Consider the following 15,028-nt stretch of genomic DNA (forward strand, 5'->3'; position numbering starts at 1 on the left):
TGCTAGAATCATCTATTACTTAAGGCATTGAGGAGAGGAAGGAAATACCTTTCTTTAAATGTGGATAGTGGGATGACTACTTAACTATTGTATAAAGGGAAAAAAAGAATTCCAATAGAAAATTAATGCACTAACCTTTTTACTTATGGCATCAGAGGTGTCTGTATGTATCTGTTTCTGTGTGTCTGTATATGATTTCCTACAAAATTATAATCATGTAATTTTTATCCTTAACATAATTATCGTTGAATACTAGAGTGTATGGTAGATCACTTAGTTTACTTCAATGATCCCTTCATTCAAATTTATTATCTGTGTGACCTTGAATAATCCATTTAATCTTCAGCTTTCTGTTGTAGGACATTTTTCTTAGAGAATCTAAATTTCGTTTGTTTTAGTTTGTGACTTGTACTTTTTAAATCCATTTAATCACATACTTAAAGATATTTGCAAATACACAATACTAGTAGCCACTCATCTTAGGCAAAATTAATTAAACAATATATTCTTCTTTGCTTTTCTCCTTAGACTTTTGCAGGGAGAGGTTAAATCTCAGTGATCTCATAGATACCTGCCTTTAGTATCTAATGAAAGTGAGGTGTCACAGAATATTATTTTGTTTAATAAATTTGTCATGTTTCAGAGAACTAAATCATACCAATATCAAATATGTTGTTAGTATAAAATTCCAGAGCAAATTAAACAAAAGCCATAGTAGATCTAATTAATTGTAGTGCTTGAAATTTATTAGATGGTTAAATCATAGTTAAATTGGATGACAAATGCATATAAGTTTATGAGGGAGAGAAAAAATGAATCACCAGGAAATGTGTGATGACAAGAAACTTCCCCAAAACTCTAATGTCAAGAAAAGAGAAATAAGAAGAGCATAGGTCAACTAATTAAATGTGAGTCCAAAATATAATAAGAATGTATGAAGATTAATTCAAGATTGGAAAACTATTATATCCTAAAACAAGGAAGGTATCATGTAGTAGCATTAATGTCACAAGGGGAGATAAGAGCTCTGAGTTAAAAAACCAATAAAACCTTGGGTGTGCTGGGTGATCTTTGGCAATTAATATATTAACCTTTTCCCCCAACTATGAAGTTGGATATAAAGGTTTTTTTTTTTTTTCAAGCTATACCGATGAACCAAGAGATCAAAGAAGAAATAGGGACACTGTTCAGAATGGATAGAATCTAAGATCTTTGAGAAAAGATGTTGCTTGATTCTTTATATTTCCATATCTATCACTTAATAAATGTTGGTTGATTGAATGATTGCTGAAATAATGATCAATAATGACATAAATAAGACAGAGATACTTAATTTTTATTTTGCATTTGTTTTTTCTTGTCAAGAAAAATAATAATTGTACTGTTAGTTATACCTGAGATAAATAAGGTTCCATAGTAAGAGACCAACTAGCTGCTCTTGGTGAGTGGAAATCATCTTGGCCAAATCAAGCATGTTCTTATTTACTGTGATTATTGTACTACAGGCCCAGAATATTTTTGAAAAACTTTGGAGAACTTGAGAGGTACTGTAGGTCATAAGCAGGGTAAATGTTGATTTTTCTTTTAAACAGAAGAGAATGGAGTCTTATAAACTAGATGTCAGAAAATTTAAATTAATATTTCTGACAAAATTCTATAATGTCTTATTAAAAAGACAGAGAATGAACATCTAGAGAAAGATATGGTAGCCACAGGAAAACTTCATCAGGACTATCATGTCATATGAATTCTGTTTACTTTCTGACTGGTTTATTAAATTGATGCATCCAAAAAAATCCAATAACTAGTATTTACATATATGTTAGCAATGCAAGTGACAAAATCTTTTTTGTTCTTCATATAATAGAAAATGGAGAGAGGTGATCTACATAATAATATAATTATATAGATGTGGAACTGGAAAAATGGCTAAATTCAAAGGATAATCAATTATTAATAATTCTGGTCACCATCAAAGCAGGACTTTAATGAAGTTAGGAACAAAAGATTGCTACTTGACACTATATTCTATTTAACATTTTAATCAATGATGTGGATAAAACATATATGATATGTTTTTCAAATTTGCTATTGATGACACAAAACTGGAAAGGATAATTAACGTACTGAATGACAGTCAACAAGTCTACAAGCATTTATTATGTGACAGACGCTGCTAAGTACTGGGAATATAAAGAAAGGTTAGAACAATCCCTGTCCTCAAGTAGCTTCTATTCTAATGAAGGAGACAACATGCAAACAACCATGTACATACAACATATATAAAGGGTATATTAGAGATAATCTCAAAATGTTGTAACATTAAAAGGGATCAAGAAAACTGGAAAAAATCATAAATCATATTGAGTGGGCCCATTATAAATATATGCTATATAATTTCAACCTCCCTAATTAATTTATTACTTCATACACAAGAGTGGCACTTCCAAGCTTTTTCATCCTTCCATACACATATTCTCAACTAAAAACTTTGCTTTATTTCACTGCGATCATTTATTGAGAGCTCCTTATTGTTCCTTCTTCCTTACCTCCTATCACTCAACAGCATATAAATAGAAATGATGGTAGCAGATGAAAATAATCTAAGAGTGGGGTTTGTCAAGTTATGTTTGTTGTAGAATAAGGAAATGAGGGATTTGAGTATGGAGGATAGGATAGAATTGAACTAGTTCATCAAGGGATCAAGATGGGAAAGGGAAGAGAGTGGGTGGTGTTGGAGGTTAGTATGTGCATAGGTATGGAGGAATCATGAGCAATGGTGAGGACAAACAATAAGACTAAGGTGTAATAAAGCCAAAGCAAAGATGGAATGATAAAAGACTAGATTCAGATAAAGTGGTGTAAGATTCAAAAAGACCTTGACAGAATTTCTATCAGGTTAAAAAAATAAGGTGAAATTTAATAAGGATAAATATGAACTCTTTTTACCTTTACTCATAATATATTATTCACAAGTAAAAGATCAAGGAAGATTGTTTAGAAATTAGTTTGCTCAAATAAAAAGGATTTTGGTTGTTTTTTATTTGTTTCATTACCCCATTTGGGATTTTCTTGACAGAAGTACAAATATACTGGATATTTCCTTCTCCAGCTCATTTCACAGATGAGAAGATTGACAGGGTTAATTGATTTGCCCAGGGTTTGAGGACAGATTTGAACACAAGAAGATGTCTTCCCAACTCCAGATCCAGCTTTATATTCACTGAGAAATTTAGCTGTCCTTGACTATAAACTTAATATGGCAATAATGCGATATGGTAGACGAGAAAATTAAGGTAATCTTAGGGATAAACTTTTTTAAACAGGGAAATTAGAAGATCATTGTACTACTTTGTTCAGACCTCACCTGATCTTTTGGGTTTAATTCATAGTATCGTATTTTGAAGATATTCATAAATTGGGAAGAATTGAGATGACAATCAATATGATGAAATGTTTGAAATTTTTATCATATGAGAACTGGTTGAAGTCTTAACTAGAGAAAATTTGTAGAAGATATGGTAGACAATTTCAAGTATTTGAAAAACTGTTGTGTAGAAGATAAGTTGGATTTTTTTTCTACTGGATCCCAGAAAAATCAAAGCAACAGGTAGAATTTTTCTTTTGTTTTCTTTTTTTTTTAATAGCTTTTTATTTGCAAATTATATGCATGGCTAATTTTTACAGCATTGACAATTGCCAAACCTTTTGTTCCAATTTTTTCCCTCCTTTCCCCCACCTCCTCCTCTAGATGGCAGGTTGACCAATACATGTTAAATATGTTAGAGTATAAATTAAATACAAAATAAGTATACATGTCCAAACAGTTATTTTGCTGTACAAAAAGAATCGGACTCTGAAATATTGTACAATTAGCCTGTGAAAGAAATAAAAAATGTAGGCTGACAAAAATAGAGGGATTGGGAATTCTATATAGTGGTTCATAGTCATCTCCCAGAGTTCTTTTGCTGGGTATAGCTGGTTCAATTCATTACTGCTCTATTGGAACTGATTTGGTTCATCTCATTGCTGAAGATGGCCAGGTCCATCAGAATTGATCATCATATAATATTATTGTTGAAGTATATAATGATCTCCTGGTCCTGCTCATTTTACTCAGCATCAGTTCATGCAAGTCTCTCCAGGCCTTTCTGAAATCATCCTGTTGGTCATTTCTTACTGAACAATAATATTAATAGGTAGAATTTTTCAAAAAAAAATTAAAGAATATTTTAAATATCAAATAAGATCATATTTATAAAGTTTTAGTGAATCTTAAAGTGCTTATTCATATAAAGGCTCATGGGTTACTGAAAGCACTTTGTGAGAGCTTTAATAATATATAAGATGATAGCAATAGGAAAAGAAGCTTGCCTAAAGACACATACCAAAAGTTAGACAATATAGTTAAATCATTCACAAAATATGGTCTGGAGACCCCTGAATGTTACAAAACATTTTCACTAGGTCCATGAGGTCAAAACATTTTATAATAATAATAAAATTTGCCTACTTGCCTATTTAAATACTTTTCCATTTTCTAATTATATGTGTGATAATTGGATATTCTTTATATTCTTCAACTAAAACAATGAATCAGAATAGATTAAATGAAGAGGCTGATAGCATAATTCAATTGTTTTCTATTAAGCCAGTCATTAAAGAAATAAGCAAAAATAAGCAAAGCAATGCAACTGCTCTTTTTTTTAAATTTTGAAAGTACAGTTATTTAATGTATATTTTATAAAATTTTACTAATTTTGATTTTTATATGATAATGGTTGATAGTTTTAACCTACATATAAAACTTATGGAAACCTCAGTCATTTTTTTTAGTTAGGTTTTTTTAATAATTGCTTTTTATTTTTCAAAATACTTGCAAATAGTCTTCAACTCCATCCTTTTAAAATAAATTGGAAAAAAAACAGTAAGGAAAAAAAGAAATACAAAACAAAATAAAGCAAAACAAAAAAAAATTGTTATTTGCCCAGCAGAACTTCAGGGAGGATTCAAAATATATAACAAATTACTAGAACAAGAAAGTTCTAGTAGAAGAAATTGTATTCGTGGATGTTTATTTTTTTCTTTACTTCCTTGTAAATTGTTTTTTGGTTCTCTGCTGCATACCTTATTTACTTTATTCTTTTTTTTTCCTTTTTATTTCTCCCCCACCCCATCCCCAAGCAAGCTATGATTAAGAAAAGATATATTTATGTATACATATTTAGATATATACATACATACACACATTCACAACCACACACACTCCACATACATTTGAATTCTGCTCCATTGCCTTGCTATTATTTAACCTCCCCCACGCTTATTTGTCTCTTTCCCTTACTCTTTGCTTCCCCATCAGCCCACCCCTTCCCTTATTTCTTTATAGATTTCATGGTATACCCTTCATGCTATATATATAATATTGCCTATAGAACCCTGAGTGAGTAGGTTTTCAGAACTTTGAGCTCTCTTTTGCCTTCTTTGCCTCTTTGTCTGTTTTTCCTCTGCACCTTATTTATATACCATGATTACTATTTTTACCTTGATTCTGCCAATCTTTCTTTTGAAATCTTTCTATTGTTGTAAATCTTAAACAAATAATATATATTTTCCTGTGTAAAAACAAACAATTTGTCCATTTTTAATCAGTTTGTCCATTGTTAAGTTCCTTAAAATTGATCTTTCAACATTTTCTCTTATATGTGAGATTTTCTGTTAAGTTAGGGTTTGTTTGACAGAAAGTCCAGAAATATGCAAGTTCATTGAATTTCCTTTTTTTTCTCATTCAAAATGATAGATAATTTTGCTGGTTATAATATTTTTGTTCACAGATCTAATTCTTTTGATTGTTGGTAGATATGATTCTAGGACCCATGATCTTTTATTGTGGCCACTGATAAGTCCTGTGCAATTCTAACTGTAGCTCCAGCATATTTGAATTGTTTTTTTTCCTTGTTTCTTGAAAAATTTTCTCTTTGATCTGAAGGTTTCTAAAATTGACAATATTATTCCTGTGTGTTTTCTATAAAGGATCTCTTTGAGGTGGTGATCAGTAGATTTCTTCCTATTTCTACTTTTCTTTCATGTTCTATCACTCCAGGACAATTTTCTTGGATTATTTCCTGCATTATTGTGTCAAGATTCTCTTTTTGGTCACAACTTTCTGGCAGTCCAATTTTTCTTGTGTTTTCTCTTCCTAATATGTTCTCTAGATTTGTCATTTTTCTTATGTGATGTTTCACATTCTGTTCATTCTTTATATTCTATTTTGTTATTTCTTGGTCCCTCATAGTTTCTCAGGCTTCCCCTTGCCCAGTTCTATTTTTTAAAGAATTATTTTCATCCTTGAGACTATGTACCTACTTTTCTAGTTGGTTAACTTTTTTTTTCATAAACTTTTTATTTTTCTTTGATTTTTATTTTTTCCCCCTCAAAGTCTTTCATTTGGTTTTTAAATTCTTTTTTTTTTTTTTTTTGAGTGCTTGATATAAATTCTCTCTGGGCATATAGCCATTTCATGTTATTCTTTGGGGTAGAAGCTTTTTTTTTTTTTTTTAACTAAAGTGTCCTCTTCTGAAGATGAACCCTGGTCTTTCCTGATCCCATATATGTTTCAATAGTGGAGTTCTTTTACTTTGTCAATTTATATTTTTTAATAAGGGGTATTAGTGTAAGTATTATGAGGTGAGGGGATGGTGCCTTAATCTTTCCTTCAGTTCTGCACTTTTACCAAGAACCCAAAACCAAGAACTCCACCCTCCTGCAAGTGCCCATAGTCAGCAGCATCCCTGCCCCACTGCCTCAGCACTCACTCTGTGCTTATTCCTTCTCACCTACAGCCATATCTCAGCAGCATAGCTGGACTTAGCATGCCCAATCAGGCAAGATTCACTCAGTCTTCTGGTATTCAAACCCCAACTCTACAAATAGTTGCTAAGATGAAAGTTTCTCTGGTTAATGCTGAGGCTCCAACCACATCTAACTGGCCCAGAAGGATCCCACTTGATATTTCTTCAGAACTAGCACGGAGGTATCTGTACTTCAGACAAGTTAATCCCCAGCCCGGGGTCTTTCTTGAAATCTCAGCTTCTATCAGGAAGATCCCCATTCTGCCTCAGGTCTTGATTTTTCACTTGTCTATGTTTGACCTAAAGTACAAATTTGTTCTATTTTGGGGGGAAATCTAGAGAACTTGAAATTTACCAACCTACTCTGTCATCTTCCCAGAATTATCTACCCCTTCAACATCATCCTTACAAAACCTTGTATTCCAAAATTTTCTTCCTCACACTCTATCTTTCCCCTCCCCTAGAGAGCAAATAATACAATACAGGTTATAATAGGTGTTCAATTCTTCTTAACATATGTCCACATATAGTACAACAACAACAACAACAAATGCAAATACAACAAGCAAGCAAACAACAGCAAAGTTGAAAATACTATATTGTGATTCACATTTACTCTCCATAGTTTTTTCTGTATGCAAATGTCTCTTTTCATCACAAGTCTATTGGAATTATTTTGAATCACCTCATTGTTGAAAAAAGCTAAGTCCATCACAATTGATCCATCACATAATCTTGTTGTTCCTATATACAGGCTTTTCTGAAATCAACCTTCAATTTGTTTCTTATAGAACAATAATAATCCATTACATTCACATACCATAACTTATTCAACTATTCCCCAACTGATGAGCATCCACTCAGTTTCCAGTACCTTGACACTACAAAAACATTTTTGCACATATGAATTCTTTTCCCTTCTTTGTTTCCCTTCAGCACATGCATGAAGATAAGATTTATGCTTAGAAAAATAATATCTGGCATCACCGCAGGCATTACCTCTAATAATGTAAGAAAAAATGACCTTTGACTTTGACAGAAGAAAAGGAAATAAAATGCTTTTACTTTTGTTTTCCTTTCTTATCTTTAAGGTCTAATTTGGGAAGAAAGGATTTTAAAGATAGATTTTTTGGTTGGTTATAGTTTTATAGCATCAATTCATTAAATAGCAACATAGAATATATAATAGTAATTATACTTAAAGCAGACTTGGTGCTATGTAGAATTTTGATTGACATCAAAACCCCAAACACTTTCCTTATAATATAATCCTTCCTCCTCTGAAGTATCTTTTCCCATTTCCCCAGCCATCTTTGTCCCCACCCACCTAGTGCCATTTGTTATGTCCATCATCTCCCCAATGACTGGCAGGACAGTCCTAAACTATTAACAGAATTTTGTTGCTTTAGATTACCCAATTATCACATAATATCCAGAACCCCAAGAGTTTCAGTTATATCTGCTCCTAATGAGAAAATAAGTCATTTACCAACCCACCTTCTTTCCTTTTCCTCACTTTATAATACTTTCTCTATTCCTTTCTTTTTTTTCCCAGTAGAAAGGAGCCCTTCTTACCATTTATGTTAAGCTTTATCCTCTCCCCTCCAATCTTTACCAAAAGAGTAAATATATTTTATTCCCCAGCTAAATAACTACAAAATCTTGGTGGTTTTAGCTCCTCAACCTTGTTTGCATATGCCCCACTTTGATCCATTCACACAACCAGCTCCCTAGCTCAAGATCTTTCCTCTCCCTGAGACTATTACAATTGTTCCCTTTTAGTTGTCCTACTTCAAATTTCTCATAATTCTAATGCATTCTTCCTATATCTGCCAAAGAAATTTTCTTAGAGAAGAAGTCTGTATCCCTAGTCAATAAATTTATGTGGCTCCTATTACCTTAAGATTCAAGTAAAAAGCCTCCATCTGGCATTTAAAGTCCTAATTAATCTGTTCCCTTCCTATTTTTCCAATCAGATTACATATCACTCCACTTCAGGAGCTATATGATCCAACCACACTGTCCTTCTGCATAAAAAATGTTCTATCTCTGTGCCTTTTCCCATACTATCCATCCTTCCTCATATTCAATTCTTAAAAAGCATGATTTCCTTAAAGATTCAAGTTATAATATCTTGTACATAAAGATTTGCCCACTTCTCAAAAGCTACACATACTAAAGAGGAAAATTGTCTATCACTAGCTTTTCAAATATCACGATGACATTTTTTTTAACTTTAGAATTTAGATCAACCTAAAATTTGGGAGTAACAGAAAGCTCTAAAGATTATCATGGAAGAAGCCTTCTGATAAGATAAATAGCACTTATAGACCTAATTTCAAATTCCCTGTTGGTTGAAGAATGATTCATATTAGAGTAGTATACAATGTTTTTTAAAAGTAAGCAACTTTTAAAAGATATATTGCATTAACAATTGCAATAACAGACAGAAAAAACTGCAAGAACTAGTTGATGTGATGGACTTTTAAAATTTATCATATATTGCTATGCTATTTATTGCATCATAATGTTAAACACCATGGAAGAAACCATGAATGATAAAGCAAGAGAAAAAGAAAGAAAATCAAGAGATCTAAAAATCTCTTACCTGGCTTCCCTCAGATGAATACCAGATCAAACCTCTGAACTGGTTTGGGAGTGACAGAACCCACAAATTCCAGCAGAAGATATTTTGGAAGAACTTTAGAAAAGTTTTGTTTATAGGTATGAGGGAAAGTGGCTAAATTCAGATGCAACTCAGGGACCCAGCGTAAAGTGGCCTGTTGATATCTGAGGAATCCTCAGGGAGGATCTTAGCAAAAAAATACAGCAGTGTTGGCTACTCTTATCTTGGTTCAGAACACAGTGGATTAGCAGACTAGCTGTGAGACATTCAACACCACTACAAAAGACAAATAGTGAGCCCCTAAGCCCCAGAATAATGCAAGTCTTGGCCATGTCCACCTAGCAAGGGAAGGAAACCTGCAGCACCCACTTCAGGAGAGTGTGAAGCTGCTATTGCCTGTAAAGGAATCTTGGTGCTCTCCTATTTGCCCTAAAGCAGACTTCAATCTTTAAAATTGAGAAAAAAAGCCAAAAAAGCTCTGACCATAAAGAGCTTTGAATGGAGACAGGGAAGAAGAGTTTCAAATCTTGAACACACTAAAGTCAAAACATCTCCAGATGAAGTCCCAAAGGGTGATATGATATAACTTTGTCTCCCACAAGGATCTCTTGGAAGAATGCAAAAAGAATCTTAAAAGAGATTTTGAAGGAAAATGGGAAAAGTAAATGAGAACTTTGCAGGAGAGTTGAAAAAGGAAACACAGAAATTATCTGAAGAAAACCCCTTAAAAATAAATTTAGTGAAATGGAAAAAGCATATAACTCCTAACACAATAGATTTGACAAAATGGAAAAAGAAAATAACTTGAAAAAGAATTTGTGAAATGGAAAGGAAATCCAATGAACAAAACATCTTATTTAAAAGTTCAATTGGCCAAATGCAAAAAGAGAAAATCACCAAAAATTATAATTGAACAAATAGAAGTGAATGACTCAATGAGATATCAAGAATCAATCAAAGAAAACCAAAATCATTTTTTAAAAATAGAAGAAAATACCTTCTTGGCCATTTGTAAAATATCTCTTTAAAAAAACAACTGACCTGGAAAATAGATCCAGGAGAGACAATCTACGAATTATTGACTTATCTTAAAATTATGATGAATAAAAGAACCTAGACCACATCTTTCAAGAAATCTATTTATTATCATAATGTTAAATACAAGAACACAATAAAAAACTGTTCTAATGTCCTAGAATCAGAGGGTAAAATAGAATTCACCAATCACCTCCTAAAAGAGGCCCTAAAATGAAAATGCCAAGGAATATCATAGCTAAAATTCAGAATTATCAGATAAAGGAGGAAATATTGCAAACAGCCAGAAAGAAATGATTCAAATATCAAGAAGCCACAATCAGGATTATCTAGAATCTAGCAGCTTCCACAATAGAAGATGGAAGGGCCTGGAATATGATATTTGGGAGGGGGGGTAGGGAGGGGAGGGCAAAGGAGCTTGGATTTAGTCAAGAATCAACTATCCAGCACAAGTAATCATTATCTTTCAGGGGAAAAGATGGACATTTAGTGAAATAGGTGAAATTCATTTATTTCTGATGAAAGACCAGAGCTGAAGAGAAAATTTGATCTCCAAATACAAAACTCAAGGGAAGCATAAAAAGGTAAATAGAAAAATAGAAACAAAACATGTTTCTTTTAAAAATTAAAAAAAGTTTATAACCCTATATGGGAAGATGATATATTTAACTCTTGAGAATTGTATCTCTATTAAGAGCATACTTAAGGATGTAGGTATAATGTGACATTATTGTGATGATATTAAAAAAATAACTAGAAGTGGAAAAGCAATTGTTCTGAAGAAGAGGAGAGGTAAAATGGGGTAAATTACAACTCATGAAGATGCAAAAAAGATCTATTAGAGTTGAGGGAAAGAAGGGAGGGGCATGCTCATTGTGTGGATTTGGCTCAAAAAAAAAAAGAATATCAGATACATTGAGTTTTGTAGAAAAACTTGTCTTATCCTTATAGGGATGTAGGAAAGGAAATGGGAAAGGAAAGAGTGAAATTAATAGAAGGGAGAGAACAAATAGAAGGGGAAAGGGATAAGAAGGAGGGTTGTAAAAGGGGAGAGTTGTTTGAGGGAGTTGGTGGTCAGAAGTAAAACATGGGGGAGTAAGGAAAAGGGGAAAAGAAAGAGAAAAGTATAACTTGGCGAAAATAAGATGGTGGGAAATATAGAATTAATCATTTTAACTGTCAATGTAAATGGGATGAACTCTCCCATAAAACAGAAGTTGATAGCAGACTGGATTAAAAGCCAGAATTCTATAAAAATTTCTTACCTTCATAGAAAGTACTGTGTTAGACCCTGAGAACACAAAGACAAAATATGAACTAATACTTACCCTTGAAGAGCTTATAGACAATGAGTTGGGTATGATAGATATGTAAATGAATAAATACAAAGTACACATACAATAATACAACATAAGTTTATGAAATATGGAGAGATGACCACTGGGAGAATCAGGTAATATCTCATTTGGAAACATGCAGCATGTTATCTGGCCCTTGAGGGAAGTTAAGAATTCTGAGAGGAATCTAAAAAAGAAAGTGTATTCCAGACTTGGATGCAAATGCAAAGAAGTCACAGAATAATATCATATATAGGAAAGAACTTTTAAGTCTGTTGGACAGGAATAGAGAGTTCAAGATGGGATTTAATATAAATCTGAAAGGGCAATGAGGTACAATACTATGGAGGGGTTTAAAATGCAAAGCTGAAACTCATGCATGTACATACACACACATATATGAAAGAGATAGATATCTATAAATACACATATGTTATTTCCTACCAACAGTGGGTACTAATGAAGATGTTTTACATGACTAATAGCATGGTCAGATTTGTATTTTAGGCATAACAATTTGGCAACTGTGTGAAGAATGAATTGGAGCAAGAAAAGATTAGAAACTAAGAGACTAATTAGGAGGCTGCAGTTGCCTGGGTGATATGGAACTAGAGTACTGGTGAGGAGGTAGAAAAGGAGGGATACAAGGTATATAAGTAAAGGTAGAATCAACAAATTTTGGAAATTAATTTTGTATAAAAGTTGAAAGAGAGAAACGTTGAGAATGACTTCAAAGTTGCAAATCTTGGTAAACAAAAAGGGTAGTGATAATCTCAATAGAAAGAGGGAAATTTGAAGGAGAGAAAGGTTTTTGGGGAAATATCATGAGTTTTACCAGATAAAAGTTCAGCTTCAGATCCAAATGATTTCAGATCTAGGTGAATCTTCACATAGGCAGTTGGAGGAGGTATCTGGAGATTGAACTCAGAACAGAGAAGAGGATTGAGTATACAGATTCGGAGATCATTTGCATTGACTCATGGAGGTAATGTAGCCAAAAGAGAGAGAGACAAGAGAGAGAGACGAGAGAGAGAGAGAAAGAGAGAAAGAGAGAGACCTAGAAACATCCTTGTGTAAATGTTTACAGTGGGAGCAGCTACAAACTGATGTTTCTATAATTATAATTAGAAGAAAGATTTAATCAAAATGAAAAAAATATTAAACAGGAATGAAAAAACAGGAGACATAAGTGTTAGGAGAAACTAGGTAAGCTCAAGCAAAGAAAATAATTAAGAGGGGTTTTGAGTTTGGGGTAGGAGAGAGAAGATGTATTTGAAATATAGAAATTAAAAGGAATCAAAACTAATATTTCTCTTTCATGCAGTGACTTTTTTCTGACTTTAAACAAAATTAATCATTGTAAATATTGATTTGTCATAGATATTTTTGTCTCTTTTTATGTAATGATTGATTTTGTTTTTCTATCCAAACTTTCAGTATCAAGGGTGTCATGTATTTTTATTTGTACATTAGAAGCTCCAGAATATATGGGGGAAGGTTGGAGAAATACACAAAAACTTACTATCAGATTCTACTCATTGTTTAAAGATATGGAAAATGGCATATTTCCATACTGAATGTTTCTCTCCATACTAAAAAAAAAAAAAAAAAAAAAAAAAGCTATTTTTTAACATTTTAAAGAATTTAGGGAGATGTAATTCTCTTTCTTCTTACTAGAATAAAAATGTAAGTAATACAATTTTATGGATTTTCCAGGTTTGAAATTTTATACCCCTATGTAGAGCTGCAGGAGTGAAAGCACTTTATTCTAAGTGCTTATTCTATTTTTTGCATGATATAGTCAAGGTTTAATTCTCAATGGAAGGATTCACCTAAAATTGAGGCAACAGGTGAAAATGGAAAATGCAGACAACATAAATAATATCTTATCAAACAATAGTTTATCCTAATGAACTCAAACACTGTCTTGAAAACAGTTTAACTATTATTATATAAATTTATATGTCCATACTAATGATTATCAAATATAAAATTTCAGACCTGGAAAATCCATAAAATTGTATTACTTACATGTTTATTCTAGTAAGAAGAAAGAGAATTACATCTCCCTAAATTCTTCAAAATGTTAAAAAAAAAATAGCTTTTTTTTTTTTTTTTTAGTATGGAGAGAAACATTCAGTATGGAAATATGCCATTTTCCATATCTTTAAACAATGAGTAGAATCTGATAGTCAGTTTTTGTGTCTAAACAAAGTGCACCATCATATGAATGTAATGGACCACTATTGTTCTGTAACAAATGATGAGCAGTGTGATTTCAGAAAAGCCTGGAAAGACATATAAGATGCTGAGTGACGTGAGCAGAATGAGAAAGACATTGTAACTTTAACAATAAGATTGTGTAATGATCAAGTATTATAGACTTAGCTCTTCTCAGAAAAACAGTGATCCAAATGGCGAGATTTACATGAATTGATGCTAAGTAAAATGAGCAGAACTAGGAGATCATTATATATCTCAACAACAATACTGTATGAGGATGTATTCTGATGGAAGTGGATCTCTTTGATAAAGAGAGCTAATTCAGTTTCAATTGATCAAGGATGGGCAGAAGCAGCTACACCCAAAGAAAGAAAACTGGGAAATGAATATAAACTGCTTGCATTTTTGTTTTTCTTCCCAGGTTATTTATACCTTCTGAATCCAATTCTCCCTGTGCAACAAGAAAACTGTTTAGTTCTGCACACATATATTGTATCTAGGATATACTGTAACCTATTTAACATATAAAGGACTGTTTGCCATCTGGGGGAGGGAGTGGAAGGAGGGAGGGGAAAAATTGGAACAGAAATGAGTGCAAGGGATAATGTTGTAAAAAATTACCCTGTCAATAAAAAGTTATTAAAAAAACAAAAAACAAAACAAAACAACAACAACAACAACAACAACAACAACAACAAAAAAAGACCATAACAAAAAACTGGATAGAAAATGCCATCTATATCCAAAAAGAGAAATATAGAGAGTGAATGTAAATTGAAGCATGTATTTTCACCTCTTGTTGTTGTTTGCTCATAGTTTTTCTCTTTTGTCCTGATTTTTCTTTCCAGATATGATACATGGAAATACGTTAAAAATTGTGTATAAACTATATCAGTTTACATGCTGTCTTGAGGAAGGCAGAGGCAAGGGAAGGAGGGAGAAAAAAATTGAAACTC

General features: G+C 32.4%; 1 protein-coding gene across 2 annotated transcripts in view; it reads left to right on the forward strand.

Annotated features, from left to right (window-relative positions):
* The window catches only part of NDST4 (N-deacetylase and N-sulfotransferase 4), a 387,829-nt gene that overhangs the window by 187,556 nt on the left and 185,245 nt on the right, over positions 1 to 15,028 (forward strand). The window lies entirely within an intron of this gene.

Source organism: Antechinus flavipes, chromosome 6 (assembly GCF_016432865.1).
Source record: "Antechinus flavipes isolate AdamAnt ecotype Samford, QLD, Australia chromosome 6, AdamAnt_v2, whole genome shotgun sequence".
Taxonomy (NCBI): domain Eukaryota; kingdom Metazoa; phylum Chordata; class Mammalia; order Dasyuromorphia; family Dasyuridae; genus Antechinus; species Antechinus flavipes.